This window comes from Hetaerina americana, unplaced genomic scaffold, assembly GCF_022747635.1.
Source record: "Hetaerina americana unplaced genomic scaffold, ioHetAmer1.1.p SCAF_18, whole genome shotgun sequence".
NCBI lineage: Eukaryota > Metazoa > Arthropoda > Insecta > Odonata > Calopterygidae > Hetaerina > Hetaerina americana.
Genome location: NW_027286741.1, coordinates 1,216,615 through 1,235,008, shown reverse-complemented (window position 1 = coordinate 1,235,008; position 18,394 = coordinate 1,216,615).

Sequence of the window (18,394 nt, the reverse complement as noted above, 5' to 3'; positions counted from 1 at the left end):
TCGTCCGAGGTGTAATGATTACCCTTGAGGTGTCTCTTGAGTTGAGGAAATAAATCAAAATCGCAAGGCGAAAGATCGGGGGAGTAAGGAGGGTTTGGAATCGGTTCAAATTTCAAGTTTCTCAAAGTCTCTCCAGTTGTGCGCGAGGTGTGTGGACGAGCGTTGTCATGTTGCAAGATTATTGGCGCCAGGCTGCTGCCTTTAACACGACAAACTTCTTCCTTGCATATTCCAATATGGTTTTGCGATACACTTTTCAGTGATTCGCAGGTCATTTTGAATCAAATTTTCGATGAGTTAGCGATGTTTACTGAGTGAGGCAGTGTTCAGACGTCCGCAGCGTGTTTCATCAACAATTATGGCTTTTCCAGGCTCGCAACCACGAAGTTTTACCACCCATCGGTTTACAGTAGACTAATTGACAGCATTTCCTCTCTATAATCTCATTTTAAACAGAAACATTTTTTTTGTTAAGGTCGCCGATAAACAACTTAGCTTAAGTGCTACAATCAAACCTATTAATCTTAGGTCCAATCATTCGGGTTGTTTGAGAGTATAATTGCATGATGCACACATTGGGCTCCTTATCTGTCATTGTCGCGGGCGGAGACTGCAATGAGTGAGGATGGGTCGAGAGGCCAACGCCGCGTGGTCGGGATTCCAGTGTGATACTGCCGTGCTATCAGTAGTAAGTCAGGTGTGACGCACAGAATGGTCGTCGAAGGGTGGAAATATTTATGGAAGGGGATAGAAAAACCAAGTTTTAAGGGAAAAGACGACCACAGTTAAAAAAATAAAAATAAGAACACAAAAAACAAATGAGAAAATATACCACATGAATAAAATAATCATTGTTGGATGGAACCAGCTGCCTGGAGGGCTGATTGTGCCCTTCCATTACCATTTATGAGTTTTAAGAATAGGTGTAAGGCAGCCACTGGGAAAAGGACTGAGAGGTGAAATTTATTTGTCGATAATTATAATGTTATTTTATTTGTTTAAAATATTGTTTTGTAAGTGAAGTGGTCGGCGTGAGAAGTTGGATTGTAGAAGTGTGTGATGTCATGGCGGTGCGTGATTTTGGACGGGATATGATGTAGAGAAGTGCGTGATATCGGACCGAGTGTGCCGTTAAACGGTGCGTTACTTTGGATGGCGTGAACCTGGGCCACGTGTGATAGTTCAGGTATGATCGGGCAATTCAAGAATATTTACGTATCATGATTTTTTTTAAATGCATTTCATTTCAAATATGTTCCAAGAAACTGCGGTAGATGCCGCGAATAACGGGAGTTTCTTGAAATTCGTCAAAAGCGTAAACAACCTAATAAGTGTTTCAAAGTTGGCTTTAACCTCGTGGACTGTGGCGCGTCACGCTCGACTACGAATGCCTGTGACATTGTATGTACGGTAGTTCGTCTCAAGATGTTTTTCTTTTGAAGCCTCCAAAATATTTCAGAGTTTAACAGGACGCCTCTTTAGTTAAACTGGCTAAAGAACTCGGCCGGATATCGAAGCATCCGGGTTCGAATCCCGGTCTAAACGAATGATTTCTCACCCTCTGAAATTCTTGCATTCATATGTGTTCTTATATTTGTGCATCACTGGATCGTTGCCACATTTGCCACTTGACTGAGATTTCCACGAAATTCAAATAATTAGAATAATATCCAATCATGGAAATCTACTTTCTCCTGAGATCGGAGTCGGCGAAAAAGTTCTGCAAACCGAGTATCGAGAAATCAGGAGGAGTTATCAAGGCAAAGAAAAACTAGCCGGAAGGGCACTCGGGGGAGGGGGGGGGAGGAAGGGATGAGATCGGGGGCGGGATAGGAAGGCGAGGCGAGAGAGTGAAGATGGGAGAGCGAAACCTGCGCACCCTCCCGGCAGACAGCAGGAGGGGGAGGGAGACAAGATCTCCCGGGGGAGTGAGGAGAGGCGATAAGAGATGAAGAGAAGGAGGAGACAGCTCGAGACGAAGGACGACGGACCGGGGAAGAGAAACGACTGCGTCGCACGCACGCACACGGCGTGCATTAGTCGTTAAATGAGATGAGAGGGTGGGTGGGAGGGGGCGAGCGGAAGGGGATGGAAACGAAGAGGAGCGTGTTCGGGGAAATTCGACGCCGGGTCGGGGGGTGGTGGTGGGAGGCTTGCTTTTAATGCACTTTAACGAATCGGGCTTCGCTGCGCTCGAGAGGTGAAAAAGCACATAGAAAAGTCTACGTCGCGGGTATTTTCCCCGCCCAAAGCGGTCTCCCGACGACACCACCTCACTCCATCTCATCTGCGCCGGAGGGTTTTCCGAAGGCGTCGCGGCTACGGCGACCGCAGCGCCGCGTGTGCCAGATTACACGGCAGGCCTAATGGGATTCGTGTGACGTGGCATTGCTCGAATCCGACCTTTTTCCCACGTCGCAACTTTGACATTGAAATCCAAGGGGGATCGTGAATGCCTTTAAATTAAATAGCACGCATGCAGGCGTTTAGTATATTTATGATAAAAATGATATTTCGAGTGGGATGATTAGATTACTCTTCTCCTTGGTTTCCGTATAAATCTTTATCCCGACTCCCATTAACGGAGAATGTTGGCATGCATCAGTATACTATTACTTGATGCATCCGTTTACTATTACTTCTTCTCTTACATTGCTTTCAGTGGAAATAATTTATTAGCAGTTTATTACATGAGTTAATGCTTCGGAAACGCAAACTTATTACTTACGCCTAGAGCCATGTCCACGAACAGGGCAAAATTGAAGAGATATTGAGAAAAAACATGCAGACATTGTTTTGCTGACATCATTTAGCAGGTCTATTTATCTTAGGAATTACTGAAAGAAAGTTTGTATCGCACAGCATTTAATTATTATCATCAAATGCCCTGCAAACATTGTGGTTATCGCTTAATTAAATCATATTAATTAAAGATTCAACTAACAAAATATTTACTCTATTTTTCAATTCGCAGTCGCCTTAATGAAAAGATCACGCGTTACAACCGGTGAAGATTTCTTTCAATCATTGTTATTGCAGACGCCGCCTCATGGCATTAAAAAAAGGTTATTACTGATATTATTCGTATTTTTAGTACTTTCAAACTCATGGAAAATAACGTGCATCTTCATCCTATTGCACGCAATGCATTTTCCTTTTCGTGTGCAATAACGATAGAAAATAAGGATTTTAATCACCGTAATTTATGATGAGAGTAAATGAGAAACTCTACACTTCCACAGTAAAGGTTTAATATTCCACGACCATGGTTTCCATGCTGCGTATCATGATCAGGTGACATTTATGAACATTTATTCAACTTATATAGTCTGGCTCCAAGAGGGGCGAGAGGGAGAGGAGAGGGAGTAAGGTAAGGAGAGGGGGGAGTAAGGGAGAGGAGAGGGGGTAAGTTGAGTGCAGGGGCAGCAGCCTATTAGTGGTCTAGGGGAGGGGGAGGGCATGTATTGGTAGGTTACTGGCTCATATTTGTGAAAGTTTATTTTAATTAAGTGATTATTCAATGGAGAACACAATGTAGCACTCCACCGTTCTTAGAAATAGCGGCGGAATACATTGTGCTCTACATTTAATTAGGGGAGGGGGGGTGTTTGTCTACAATGGTTTGACCTTGATTAATGGGGGAAGGTCGATGGTCATCACTGCCTTGCTGGGGGTGGGGTTGGTGCGGGAGTACATATTGGAGTCTTTTAAGAATTTTAGGAGGGGGGAACGGGAGAGGTATGATGTTTCATTGACCACCCTCAAACCTGCCAGACTGAAGGGATTGCCAAATTTCCAACTCCTCCAAAGTATTCAACCGGCGTCCTTTCTTTTCTGTGTGAAGAATATCTGCTGTTAAGTTACTAGTGTGATTTTTATCTTAGAGTTGTTCGGCGAATTAGGCCCGTGTCTGATCGGAATTCAATTAAATAATAAATGCCTACATATGTTAAGGGAAAAATACCAGAATAATCCTAATCCATTTCATCTGTTCAGAAAATGAAAACTATAAGTTCTCCTGCACTTCTGATGATTTGTTGTTTTTACGTCCATCAGATGACAGCAGGGTCCCTCGTTCTATGCGGGGAATCCTCAGCCGAATTGTACACTACATTAGTGTCAAAATTCACCGCCGGGGTCAAACACATACGGCTCACGAATGCTCCCAGCGCCACTCCAAAAAACGCCGTCGCTTAACTCAAACTATCCGAATTCAAAGGCATCAAAAAGTATTAATGTATGAATAGGGGTAACGCGTTTCGGTGGATGTCCCACGGCGCAAGGATCTAGATATACATGCTATTCATTCGAAAGGCAGGTTTGTCACCCTTGTTGGAGCATTTCAATAACATTTTCTTTTTGCACGGCTTCCTATTTCTCATGTGGAATGAAATACTGCAATGTACAAGAAAAGGGTCGAAACTCCGAGTGGGAGGATGGGCCGGAGCTAACCGTCGCTCCGATATGCCCCGCATACAAAAGCGAGACACTCTCCGACCCGGATGAAATACGTCCTGGCGGGGCCTTGCCGGGGGCAGGGGAGGCGTCGGGCGGGGGCCGGAGAGGCGTCGGGGGAGAGGGTGCAAGGCAAAGATTCGGGTCTGCGTTAACACGACGAATGGGTCGAGGGGAGGGGGTGGACCACGCCGTTGGGGGAGGGAGCGGGAGTCGGGGGCGTCGAAACTCGAACTTCGCCCTTCCGGAGACGACAGTTCGAACACGGAAAGAGTAATCCGCTTCCCTGTCGATTTGACGTTTTTCCCTGGCCAATATACTTAGAATGCATCTGCCTTGAACACTTAACGCCAACAAATTGCAACAGTATCAAATCATTCGCCTTGACCGGGATTCGAACCTGGATCCCTCGATGTCCGGCCGAGACATTTGGCCAGTTAAGCCATGATTCAATATAATTTTATTCGGCCTAGTATGTTCGAGGCGTCCTCTTAAACTCTGAAATTTTGGGGGCTTAAAAGGAAAAATATGTTGTGACGAAATACCGTACATACAATGTCACAGGTATTAAACCCAACTTTCAAACACTTAGGCTGTTAATACCTTTGATAAATTCCAAGAAATTGCGGGAGGTGTCGCAACAGTAACTTTTAGCGGAGTTGCCTAGCGAGTCGTTCTCTTAAACTCAAGAAGTTGTGTACGTCGTCCTCTTAAACTCAAGACATTTGGTCTCAACAAGATGTTGTGACCAAATATAAATACTCCCTTAAAAGTGATTATTGCGGCATCTACCGCAGTTTTTTGGAAGTTTTATACATGTCCAGGTTGATGATAGGTCTCGCTTTTCCCTCCATTATTCCAATTCTAATATACTCATACAGTCACACCATCTACTAATCACGCAAATATCATCAAAGGATCCTTTCTGCTTGTGGCCTCATTTCTGCAACGGCATCACCCATGCCTCCCCCTTCCTGAACCCAGACTGGCTATCCCCGTAGTATCCATTTTCCTTGCTGTTTATCCTCTGGTTGATGATCCTGAGAATCACTTTAGCTGCGTGCGAAATTAAATTAAGGGCTCAATAGCCCTCACGCATGCCTGACCTTATCTTGTTTGGGATGAGAATGAACTATGACCTAACACAATCTTCCTGACAAATTCCTCTCCCATATATGTGACAAATTAGTACATAAAAACTCTTCTTCCCACGTTTTCCTATATCTTTAAATAGTTTCTCAGGAAATTTATCTATTCCCCGACCTTATTTGGTATTATTTTCCTTAATGCCCTTTCTATCACATATACCTGGATGCAAGTTGCCTTCATCGACGTTCTATTCTATGCCCAGGTTTCTCCTCTATATATCCCTTCCATTTCTATGGATTATTACCTTGTTAAAACGCGCATTAATATTCCTGAATTGCCTTCCATTACTTGCACGGATAATATTCTTCCTCTTTCCCTTTAAGCATTCATTTTCATCCTCCCTTCGTAAACTTTCTTTTTCTTCGCACCGTGTGTCTTCCACCACGCTGTTTTCACTTCAAATGTATCCCACCTCAGTTTATTATTATTTCACTCTTTTAACTTCCTCCTATATGACTCTGTAATTACTTCCTTCCGATTCCTTCTCTCGTCTCGTACATTCACTTCTGCCACGAATGTACCTCATTCGCTCATATTTCCATTCATTCCACTCCGCGGCGCTCTCAATTGCGGGCACGTCGTCACAATGCCGCAATTACCCGATTCGGCCCTTCTTTCCCGTCATTTCTATCTCCCGTCCAGCTCACACACGAAACCCCTTCTTCTGACCCCACCCACCAACGCCCAATCCCCCCCTCCGCCCTCTATCCTTCTCTCTCTCCTACTATCCATGGCTCCCACGATTAACTCCTCCTCAGGTGAGGCACTCTGGCCTGTCCTCTCGTCACGCTACGGAAAGCACTTTTCCCTAACCCCTCCTCGCCCCGACCCTCCCGTCCCCATTCGCCCCCTGTCCCCTTCTCTCTCCCGGTGAACCGTCAAGCCTCTCGGGCGTCTGAAAAAAATAAGCCCCTTTCTTCATCCTTTCCCACAACACCCTCCCCCGTGCCTCCGCCGGCGAAGGACCATTACACTGCCATTCCATCCCATTCGCCTCTCCATTCTTCCCATCTCCCTTCCGCCCACCCTCCCCACCTCTGTTTTCTAATTCAACATGCTAGGAGCACTCTCGAGCACATTGCAACATTTGGACGGCTCAATACAAGAGAAAAATATACATGCAAATAGAAAAAAACACGTAAAAGGGCAGTCACAATTCAGAAATTTTAACCTTTCGGCCGTGTTATATATATATATATATATATATATATATATATATATATATATATATATATATATATATATATATATATATATATATAAGTGTATAAGTGTTAGGAAGAGGTGTAAGACAGGGTTGCCCATTATCACCGTTGCTGTTCAACCTGTATGTAGAGGAAATGATTAAAGAGGCATGGGAAGAGCTGGAGGTAGGAATGAAAGTGGGCGGGGAATTCATAAAATCCGTTAGGTTCGCTGATGACCAAGCTTTAGTTAGTCAGTCAGCCAAGGGGTTGCAAGCATTGCTTAGTGAATTGGAAATTCAGTGCGACAGGTATGGGATGAGAATCGATATTAATAAAACAAAGGTAATGCGATTTTCTAGAAAGACAAAGGCTAAGCTAAACATTAAAATAGGAGGGCAAAAACTGGAGCAGGTAGAACAGTTTACGTATCTCGGAAGTGCTTTGGAACAACACGGTCAAAGTAGTAAGGACGTAAGGAGAACAATTGCGCTAGGCAAAGAGGCTTTCACAAGGAGGAAGGAGTTAATGACGGGGACGTTGAGTAAGGATGTTAAGAAAAGACTCGTAAAAATTTGGTATGGAGCGTAGCTATGTACGGCGCGGAAACGTGGTCATTGAAGCAGGAGGATAGACGTAGACTGGAGGCTTTTTTAATGTGGGTGTGGAGAAGAATGGAGAAGGTGAAATGGACAGAGAAGAAAACAAATGAGGAAGTACTTGGTATGGTGGGTGAAGAGAGGGGTTTGTTGGGAGAAATCCTATGGAGGCAGGAAAAGTGGATGAAGGGGGTATTGACCGGCAGCGGGATATTGAAGACTGCAATTGAGGGGAGAGTGTCAGGCAAAAGAGGAAAGGGAAGGAACAGGATAGGGATGTTGGGCGGGATGAAGGGAGGAAGAATGTACTCAGATCTGAAGAGGGACCTGATATAGAGTAGGATACTGGATTTTGTATTTTTTTAGGAATCACAAAATATTTATTTAGTAGCTGTGTCCATCTAAGTACCTACCTTAGCTGGTAGATTAACTAATAATAATAATATATAAACCATAAACACAGTAATCAACCCGAAGGTCGGTTTAGTAAGTGATGGTAGAGATCACCCAGTACTAAGCCCTATGCGGCGTGTGAAATTCACACATCAGGGTAGGGGGGCCAGTTCCTTTCCCTGTGCCAGTTATGGTTTCATAGGAAGATCTGGTACCCGAAAAATCACATAGCTTGGGTGGAGCTGCAGGTGCCCAGAGTGCCTTGCCCAGAAATCGAACCCGGGGCCCTCCGGTCAGCAGTCCAGCACTCTACCCCATCCAGCCAGCTAGTGCTCAAATTGGTTGGGCGTTAACCCGTGCATGAATTCCGCTGCTTCGTTGCGACAATTGTCCACCCCTTCAGCGTCAAAGTTTGTGCAAACGGCACTTAAAGGAAACAGTGGCGATCGAATGTGTGAGTGACGAGCGTGTACCTCTCCAGTATTAGTGAAGGCGAATAGGAAAGAAAGACTTGCAGTGAGTTGGCAATTGGCCATAACAAGTTAGAGAGAGACTTAAAATTAATTTGAGCAAAAACATGGTGCTCGAAACATCGTCAACAGGACGGAGATAAATTTACCTATCTACTTTTTATTGGTAATAGCACTGGTCTTGTACTGATTTATTACTCTAATTATTATTTTTATTTATTTATTTTTTATTTTATAAAAGAATTATTTTGATGATTTTGATTTAAAAAATACATGTGTATTTTTTCTTTTTTTAAATGTTTATGCAAAAATATTTTTTTAAATTATTATTTTTTGCCAGATTTTACTTGTGGAGGCGCCTGGTTTGCCGACAAGCCCGGACAACATCGGGTCGTGCCGGGAACTTAAGCTGCGTGGGATATCAAACTTATTGTTTTGTAGTCCTCACATGACGTAGCCTTTACCTTTTCGGTTTATATATATATATATATATATATATATATATATATATATATATATATGGAAAATAAGGGGCTACAAGCATTGCTTAGTGAATTGGAAATTCAGTGCGACAGGTATGGGAAGAGAATCAATATTAATAAAACAAAGGTTATGCGATTTTCTAGAAAGAAAAAGGCTAAAACTAGAGCAGGTAGAACAGTTTACGTATCTCCGTAGTGTTTTGGACCAACACGGTCAAAGTAGTAGGGACGTAAGGAGAAGAATCGCGCTAGGCAAAGAGGCTTTCACCAGTAGGAGGGAGTTGATGACGGGGACGTTGAGTAAGGATGTTAAGAAAAGACTCGTAAAGGCTTTAATTTGGAGCGTAGCAATGTACGGTGCGGAAACGTGGTCATCGAAGCAGGAGGATAGACGTAGACTGGAGGCTTTTGAAATGTGGGTGTGGAGAAGAATGGAGAAGGTGAAATGGACAGAGAAGAAAACAAATGTGGAAGTACTTGGTATGGTGGGCGAGGAGAGGGGTTTGCTGGGAGCAATCCTATGGAGGCAGGAAATGTGGCTGAAGGGGGTATTGACCGGCAGCGCGATGTTGAAGACTGTAATAGAGGGGAGAATGTTAGGCAGATGAGGAAAGGGAAGGAACAGGATAGGGATGTTGGACGGGATGAAGGGAGGAAGAAAGTACTCAGAGCTGAAGAGGGACCTGATGTAAAGTAGGATGTTGTGTTTTGCTAGGGGTCACAAAAAATTAAATTAGTAATTATGTCAATCCAAAAACCTACCTTAACCGGTAGATTACCTAAATAATAATAATAATAATAATATAATATATCATATATATATATATATATATAATATATATATATATATATATATATATATATATATATATATATATATATATATATATATATATATATATATATATATATCATTTCGTAGACGTAACACGGAAGTGCCGAATGGTACATTACACAGTAACAAACAATATAGAAACAAAAAAAGATCACTCACACGTTCTTTCTTGATAATTTCGACGGAATTCTACTCCGTCTTCATTGGAAGATAGAAAAGTAGTCATTACTTCTCTATCTTCTAATGAAGACGGAGTAGAATTCCGTCGAAATTATCAAGAAATAACGTGTGAGTGATCTTTTTTTGTGTTTCTATATTGTTTGTTATTGTGTAATATATATATATATATATATATATATATATATATATATATATACATACATACATATATATTTTTATTTATTTAGAAAATACCTGATGCACATGCCTTTATGTATGGTGAAAAGAAAAATTGTTCCTTCAAAAGATTAGACAATCTTAAAACAACTCACTTAAATATTTCCTTGGTCCCAGCCTCCTTCATCAGGGTACGAGGAGTCACTCAATGTTACCCTAGGACTCACTCTTGGGTCTGCCGATCTTTCCCACCTTGGTTTGCGGCCTTCCCGTGTCATGTTCGCTCTTTTTTGTTGGTTCGGGGCAGGGAGGGTGCATGGTGGCTAGGCTCGGGTCCCCCCCCCGGGCCTGGGCCATCGGCGGAGTGGGGGGTGGTGCGTGGGGTACCGGAAGGGGACGGGAGGCTCTGGGGGAGGGAGGGAGAGAGGGTGAGACGCTGGCCGAGAGTGCGTGCTCGCTCCATCAACGACCCCCAACCCCATCTCGCTTCATTCTCCTTCGCCGTCACGCATGCATCTCCGACGACCGCGACCCATCATCTTCATCTCCGCACCTTTCCCGCACTGGATCCGGACTGTTTTTACGGCGCCGATCCGCTCGCCTGGATCCATCATCCCGAGGAGACAGATGGAGCGTCCGTCGCTCGCCCAGGAGCGTGACGGAAGCGGAGTCTATTAAGTCCCCCTCGAAATTTTCGAGGGATGCGGTGATTTTTTTTGCCATTATCTCGTAATATTTTTATGGAAAAGAAAAGAAAGTGACCGAATCGGATGAGTGCTCTTACCAATAATATCTTGGTGAGAATTTTTTATGAGCAATTATCAACGCCGTTGGCTGTCAGACAGCGGTATATAACGAATCAATTAAATGATTTCAAATCGATGAAGAAAAAGGTAGAAAGAAAGAGGTATAACTACAGCGAAAGCATGTTTCGGTGCTCTCATATTATATCGCAATGATTAACAATTTGGCTGAGTGCAACGGCTCGTTCAAGAACACATTGGGTCAACGGCGTTTTTAGGTGTTGAACAGCTCTGCTTGATGCGGTCGCTTGTGTGTAGAGCGAACGGTTGTGTGCTGGGAGATGCAAATTGGTGGTCCCAAGTGGAAAACGATGCCGTCCAATGTTTACATGATATCTTCTGCACGTACCGGGCTGCATTCTCAGATTAATTGCTGAACAGTGTCTTCATTCAGCATCGATCACAAAGCTGCAGTTTAAAAATAAATAAAATGAATATCAACCAAATCAGAAGAATTTCTCACAACTAAGCTATAGAATGGAACCAAAAGATATTTTACTTCCCGCTCCAAAAAAAACTCAAGCTGACAAAACACAATGCACCCTTATTCATCCCTGTGTACTTCCGTCTTCCCTTCATCCCGTCCGACATCCCTATCCATCCTATTCCTTCCCTTTCCTCGTTTGCCTAACATTCTCCCCCTCTATTACAGTCTTCAATATTCGACTGCCAATCAATACCCCCTTCATTCATTTTTCACCTGCCTCCACAGGATTTCTCCCAACAAACCCCTCTCTTCGCCTCTTACCATACCTAGGGTTTCCTCATTTGTACTTATACTTCCTCTTGTCACTCTTTAAAGTCCTCCACTCCACCTATTTCATATTTATCCGATTATCATTCCTGCATCCAGTTCTTCCCTTAATGCCTCTTTAATCATTTCCTCCTCATATACGTTGAACAACTACGGTGATAACGGACAGCCCTGCCTTGCACCTCTCCCTAACACTGCCCATCCCGACTCCCCGTTCCCCCCTCGCACCTGAGCAGTCTGAGACTTGCACAGGTTGCGAAGAATGCAAAAGGCGAAATGGACGGAAAGGGGAACCAAACAAGAAAACTAATTACGGTGAGGGATAAGAGGGATTGTCCAGAGAAATCTTAAGGAGACAGATAAATGGATGCAGAACAATTTGATTGGCAGTGGAGTGTTGAAAACAGTGATAGTGGGGAGAAAGTTAGGCAAAAGAGAAAGCGGTGGGTGGAGTGTGACGGGCGCGACGGACGGAATGAAGGGAGGAAAAGAGTGTGCGGAAAACGGTGAAGATTAAATTGCCACGCTGTGTTTTGTTAAGAGATCCTTGTACCATTGTATAAATCATGTCCATTCTAAACGAACCTTATTAAAAAAAATGGAATGGTTTTAGGCGTCACTTTGTGGAAGCGATTCACATCGGAAAAGAAAATACTTCCACATTTATTTTATTATTCACGACCTAGGATGTTATCATAAGGTGGAGATGACTTCGTAAATCAGGTGATGATGACTTGAATGTGAATCAATTGATGATGAATCCATGTCGTGAATAATAAAATATATGTGTTAGAACAAAATATTTTCTTTTCCGAACCTTATTCGATATAGTCTCACTGTATATTTTTATAGTAATTTATTTACACATTTAATGATCCCATAATTTAATTATTAGTTCCATTAAGAATTAGTATTCGCCCTGCGAAGTGAAACCAGGGGAGGGAGAGTTGGGGATCGGGGCGTTCGAGAATCTCGTCCGGGTGCGTGCGGATGGCCACAACGGCGTTGGTGCACACACGCACACTCTGCCGGCATGATCATTGCGGGAGTTGCCGTGCTCCGCAGACGGCGCTGCAGTGCTGATTGCCCACAGCACTTGACGATAATGAACAGCCCGCCGTAATTGTGGCTAATGAAAACAATGGACCGATCTCTCTCCCTCCGTCGCAGGGGCGTTGAGAGCTGGTCGGGGGAGGCAGGGGGTGAGGAAGGGCGGGAGGGGAGGAAGCCGGCGTCGCTTTTGTCCTTAAGTGCGAGACAGCGACGCGGACAGCGGAAATCGACATTTGAGCGCCGCCGTCGATACACGACACACTCGGAAAACATGTGCGGCAACGCGAACATAGCGGCAGTTCGTTCCTCGCACGCCCCTGATGATGTGCGCAGTCGTAATCCCGCTCCCTCTCTCTCTCTCGTCGAAATTGCGTCCATCGGTTAATTACCTTGCCGTGCGGCGCCCGAGGGGAGAGGATGGCGGGAAAGAGCGGTTGGAGCAACGGGGTCATGTGCCGCGCGCCTCCGATCGCATTGCCCGGCTATTTGTTCCCCGGCCCCCGCCCGCACCCCCCCTCCGAACGCCCCCTGCGTTCGCCGTGGGAAGGAAGTCACCCGTTTCAATTCGCCCGGAATTTTTGATGCTTCGGAAAGAGCGAAGGCGCGAAAGAGCGAACGCGACGCGCTCCCTCACGCCCCGCCGGTGAATCGGACTCCCGCTAAGTGAATAGCCCTCCAGCCCTCATCCGAACGGGCGCACGCATCCCACCCGCCCACCCTCGATCGGATCGCTCATTTGAGTATCGCGAGGCGGCGCACGGCGGAGGGAAGCCATCGGAATACGAGGCGACTCCTCGGAAGCGGCCGAGATGCCGGACGGAAGAGACACCCATGAACGGAGACTACCGTTTGCAAATCAGCGGTGATTCTCGCTCGAATTCATTGCGGATTATGCAAGGGACCCCGATACTGTTCCTGGCCGCTAACGTTTCAAAATACGTCTCTCCAACTCAGCTTGCGATGCAAGCACAGGTACTCGATCTGACAAGGGCAGTGAGTGTCCATCAAGGGAGTCTAGGAAATTTGCCAATATTGGTCCTCGAAAAACTATTCAAGAATCATCCCACTCTTTGGATTATATCACCAATTGTTTAAGCATAAAAGACCTGTAACATTTACAGTTTTACCTTAAGTAAACACCTACCAGACAGCATCGCAATCAAACGTAGAATTAGCTCTTGGCTTGCTAAAGCAATTGGTCCGAGGTCAAATTTTGGAACTTTACCAGCTTATCAATGTATTTTCTATTTTATTTCCTATCAACTTATGATATGTTCCAGATATTAATTTTATCGGCCCTCGAGTCATTTTTAATATATGAACTTTTTACGTGTCCCGGTACCTTCCCCGATCCCTGCATTCTTCAACTGCGGAGATTAGTCCTACATCATTTCTGTCTCATAAATATAATGAAATACAAACACTTCTTTGTACGTTGATTAGATGAGGAAAGTGCTTAGAATTTTGTTCCATTGTATTTTTATTTTTAAAAACTTGGGTATCACTCTGATCAAAATATGCGACAATTCACTCCCTATATTTCAACTTTCGAGTAAAAATTACCAGCTTTACAGCGAATGAATCCCTGTCCCAGCATTGCCGTACGAACAACTGACGGTGGTTTTCCAGAAATATTCACTGACCGCACCCAATTTTTGTTTATTTACCTTGAAAAGGAGAAGCCCAGGCTGCAAGTGCTGGATAAGAAAAAAAATTCACTTTGATAAATAAACAATGAAGTATTCGCAAGGAAAATTAGTTTTCGAATAAAATCTTATTTTAAAATATGCACATTTTCATACATCTTCCGTTGTTATCGATAGATTTAGTCGGTCGGAAGTCATTAAAAATTTTGAAGAAAATCTGTCGCCTTAATAACACGTAACGAAACCCTTATCACCATACAATCACATTTTATTTTCAAAAGCTCCTCGTAAAATACAACACGTATGGGGAACAAGACGGGAAATGTTACATTTAGGAAAACCTATCGTTCGTCCAGATTTAGCGATAAACCACTTTAACTTCGGTTTAAACAAGTGAGTGTTTGCGTATGAGTACAAGGATTTTAACCATGTCGATATTAATGGTTGAAAAACACATCTCTCTCGCGGAAGGTTTCATAGATTTTTGACTTCGCGAAATACAGCCGCAACAGTTTATTTTAACAACGTTTTGCAAATCCAGCTCCTCCACGCTACACGCGATCCCACTCAGCAATGAATCCAACTTCATGAGGATCCCATAATATACAAGCAGCATATTCTAAATTAGGCCTTAACCAGCGAAATATAACATTTTTCTTTGGCAGATCATCACATTGACCCAGTACTCTCAGTAATTAAAATGTGATGGCATTTATTCAAAACTCAAGCAATCATATTATTAAAACCGCAAGTAAGAATAACATTTTTCAAATTACGCTTATTGATATATACACATTTACACCCCAATGTATAAGGAAGAAAAAATTACATATGTAAATAGTAGCGAACAAAAGAAAAATAAAACTATATGCCCTAATCTATTGAATATTATCCACTTCTTCGCCATACACATCTTACATCCTACGTTTCATGCAAGTATAATAAATAAACAAATTAATAAATAAAGCAATTTTTGAGCATGTTCCTTCGCAGTCTTCCTTCATGTCAGTCTAAATGGGATGTTGCTCCCAATGGTGCTCTATCAACTCATCTTGATGTTTGACCAATGGGATCCAGGAATTTTTTTCTCATCATTCCTATACTTACAGGTGCATAATTTGTTAAATCTAGAATAAATTTCTCCAATGAAAGAAACTTGAGCATAAATCGGACAATTGGACATTAAAAGTCCTCTTCTTTGTTATAGTTTATACATGAATTCTGATTAAAAACAGTTTTTCAAAATCGGAATAAAAATTATTGTAAAATAATTCTGAGATCAAGTCACTGACCGTTTCATGACTTGGATATGGTGTTTTGATGCCCTATATTTTTCCATAATGTCCAGATTTTCAATAATTGAAAAGAAATTAATAAAACCAAGTGGAATACCGTGCAATTTCACTTCCTTACTGCTCGCTCGCTCGCTCACTCCAATGCTATTTCATGCCAAAGTCTTCTGGAAGAACCTTTCCCGTTTAACTCCTTGGAAAATTTTCACGAACCCTTTCGCGAAAATTTCGTGTGGAGTCCCAAGCCCAAGCATTTTCTTCCCACGCTACCTGATTCCGCGGTTCCGTTTGTGCACATTTTCTCCGGTCATCCACCTCGGTCACCTCTGAGAGATATGGCTGGCGAAAAAAAAACAGGAGGAGGTTCGCACTGCAGCGAGCCATTCGGTCGGTCGGTCCCCGCGTCCGAGCGCCCCCCCCCCCCCCGGGGGGAGAGAGAGTGGTGCCAGGCGCCGTCCGCGGGGCTTGAAAACAAACGCCACCCACTTGTGTGCGAGTCCGCGTGAGGCCGGGTCCGCAGCGTTCGAGAGAGCAGCGATAGAGAGTGGTGAATGGGGCGCTTTGGAGGAGCGGCCGCGGGGAAGGACAGGGGGGGACAGGGGGAGCGGCCGAATGCGGAGGAGGAGAATTCGAGTCGAGAAATAGCACCTGCTCTTTCAGATGAAAATAAGCGACCAACTATTAAACTATAAAACAAATATTCCTACCCGTGTACGCCTTCCAAGACCGCTGAAAGGATTTTCAGCTCCTAAACTCAAAGCGATCTTTTATTTATTTGGTCCATCAAAAGTCGTTGACACCGGGCTTTCGCTTCGTGGTTTTTCCATTTAATGAAATGGCTGGCCGTAAGAAAAGAACTGCGAGGGGCGCGGAAAAAGTTCGGAGCGCGTGGATAGCACGACGAATATCGGAGAACAAAATAAGAACAAGGACATTCTACGTACATAGTATGTCATGACCACTTAATGCCGCCGGGCACTGGGAAGATGCAGATTTTTATTAAATAGAAGTAATATTTTCATTTAAATATTTACTTGCAATTTGCCAGGTGAAATATATTTGAATGTATGCGGCGTATTAATTTTTGGTAATCTACCGTTTAAGGTAGGCTTTTAACGATGGGAACTCCTGATTAGCTTAGCTGGGAAAAAATCTGACACCCAACGCTATGATAAACCCTTCCTTAATGATGCATTCGTTCTGTCTCCCTTCATTCCCTCCTCCATCCGTATTCCTACCCCAACTACGCTCGCCTACCGTCCTTTCGCCATCAGCATTCCATTGCCCGCCGAAATACTCTCTGCAGCCAGCTTCCCCGCCTCCCTTGAAGTACGTCTCCATCAGGGGGGCTCTTTCCTCCCAAGGCAAACCATAGCATTTCTTCGTTTGCATTCCTCTTATCCGTCTTATTTCTCATCTCCATCCTTCTCCAGAAGCACGTTTCGAAAGTCTTTAATACATGTAAACCCATCATCAAAGATTTTTGCATCATTATCTCTAGTTTAAATGAGTGTTTCTCATTATATTTCGTATGCGATTAATGCTATTACTATTATTATTCGAAAGTAAACGAAGAAGAGGGGTGAATACGAATTTAGTGCCCCAGATGCATGGATGCATGAACAAAAGCATCGAAGACCCTTGTTGCACTGAACCACGCCAACGTGCACGCACACCCGTACACACACACACACACACGCACACACGCACTCTTTTTCTGGCTATTTTTAAATTTGCTTCACTCTTTACTTTAACTATTAGCCGATTAAAGGTACAACACATCAGGGGTAACTTGACTAATGATCATTTTTTATGCAGAAACTCCACACTCTCAGAGCTCATAATTAGAGATTTCACCAAACCAATAACTCAATCCCACTTTAAGCTTAATCAACGAGGATGACCTCTTCTCTATACAATTAAACAATAAAGAGTTACATTATTCCATCAATGAATAAATCAGTGGATAAGAGTATGCACTGCGGCAATTCAATGACCGACCTAGGAAAATGAACTTTTCATAGGAGTTGGCCCTACGGAATGGACTATGTTATTGGACTTGTTAATGGACTTCCACTAATTTCAACTGACATCGGTCAAACACTTTCCCAACAAAACTTGCTTACCGCACTTGAAATGACGTACCACAAGGAAGAGAATATTTGCATCATAATTTTTTGTTCGCATGCACACACATTCCCCGTATGTGTTCCACCCAGGAGAGGTCGGGAGTGAAGGTGACGCCCAAGGTATTCATTCAATCGAGCCTACACTTTCTATGTCGTTAATCATGATGGAGAGAACTCCTCTGGAGAGAACTCTTCCTATTCCAAAACAATTAACTTCGAAAACATTCTATAAAATACTTTAATGAGAGTACCTACGCTGGACAATGATTGACAGGAGTCGGAGTAATAAAAATCTTGGGTGTTAGGAGTTATTAATCGGATAGGATATACATACAGTATGAATAATATTTCTTTGTCAGGATTTTTCCCTGTCAGAATTTTTGCATTTGAGGCAGCTGCAAAGGCGTCTGACCCCAGTGGGGCGGCCATTGAGTGATGGTGTCACGTTAAAAACACTATTGAGGAAGGCATCGGGAAACCACCTAAGTTCATTATTGAAATGCATTCGTTTTAGGTCCAAATTGAGAGATACTGGCGTGTAAATATCTGAAAAAAAGACACGAGGTGATGAATAGGTCGATGCGCGACTTGCGAATTGAAACATCAATTGTGCAATGATCGAAAAGAGGGCGTGGGCTAATCACCGGGTCCACGAAAATCTCCCTCATCTCCTCTAAAAAGTGATTCTGTTCAGTCATTTTTCTTCTCTTCAACCGAGACACACTCGTTAACTCTTTAAGAAAAACCTGCGTGATTCTAGAAGAGGGTTTTATTAATTTATGTCGTGAGGACATAAAGTTAGAAGGTTGTGTGA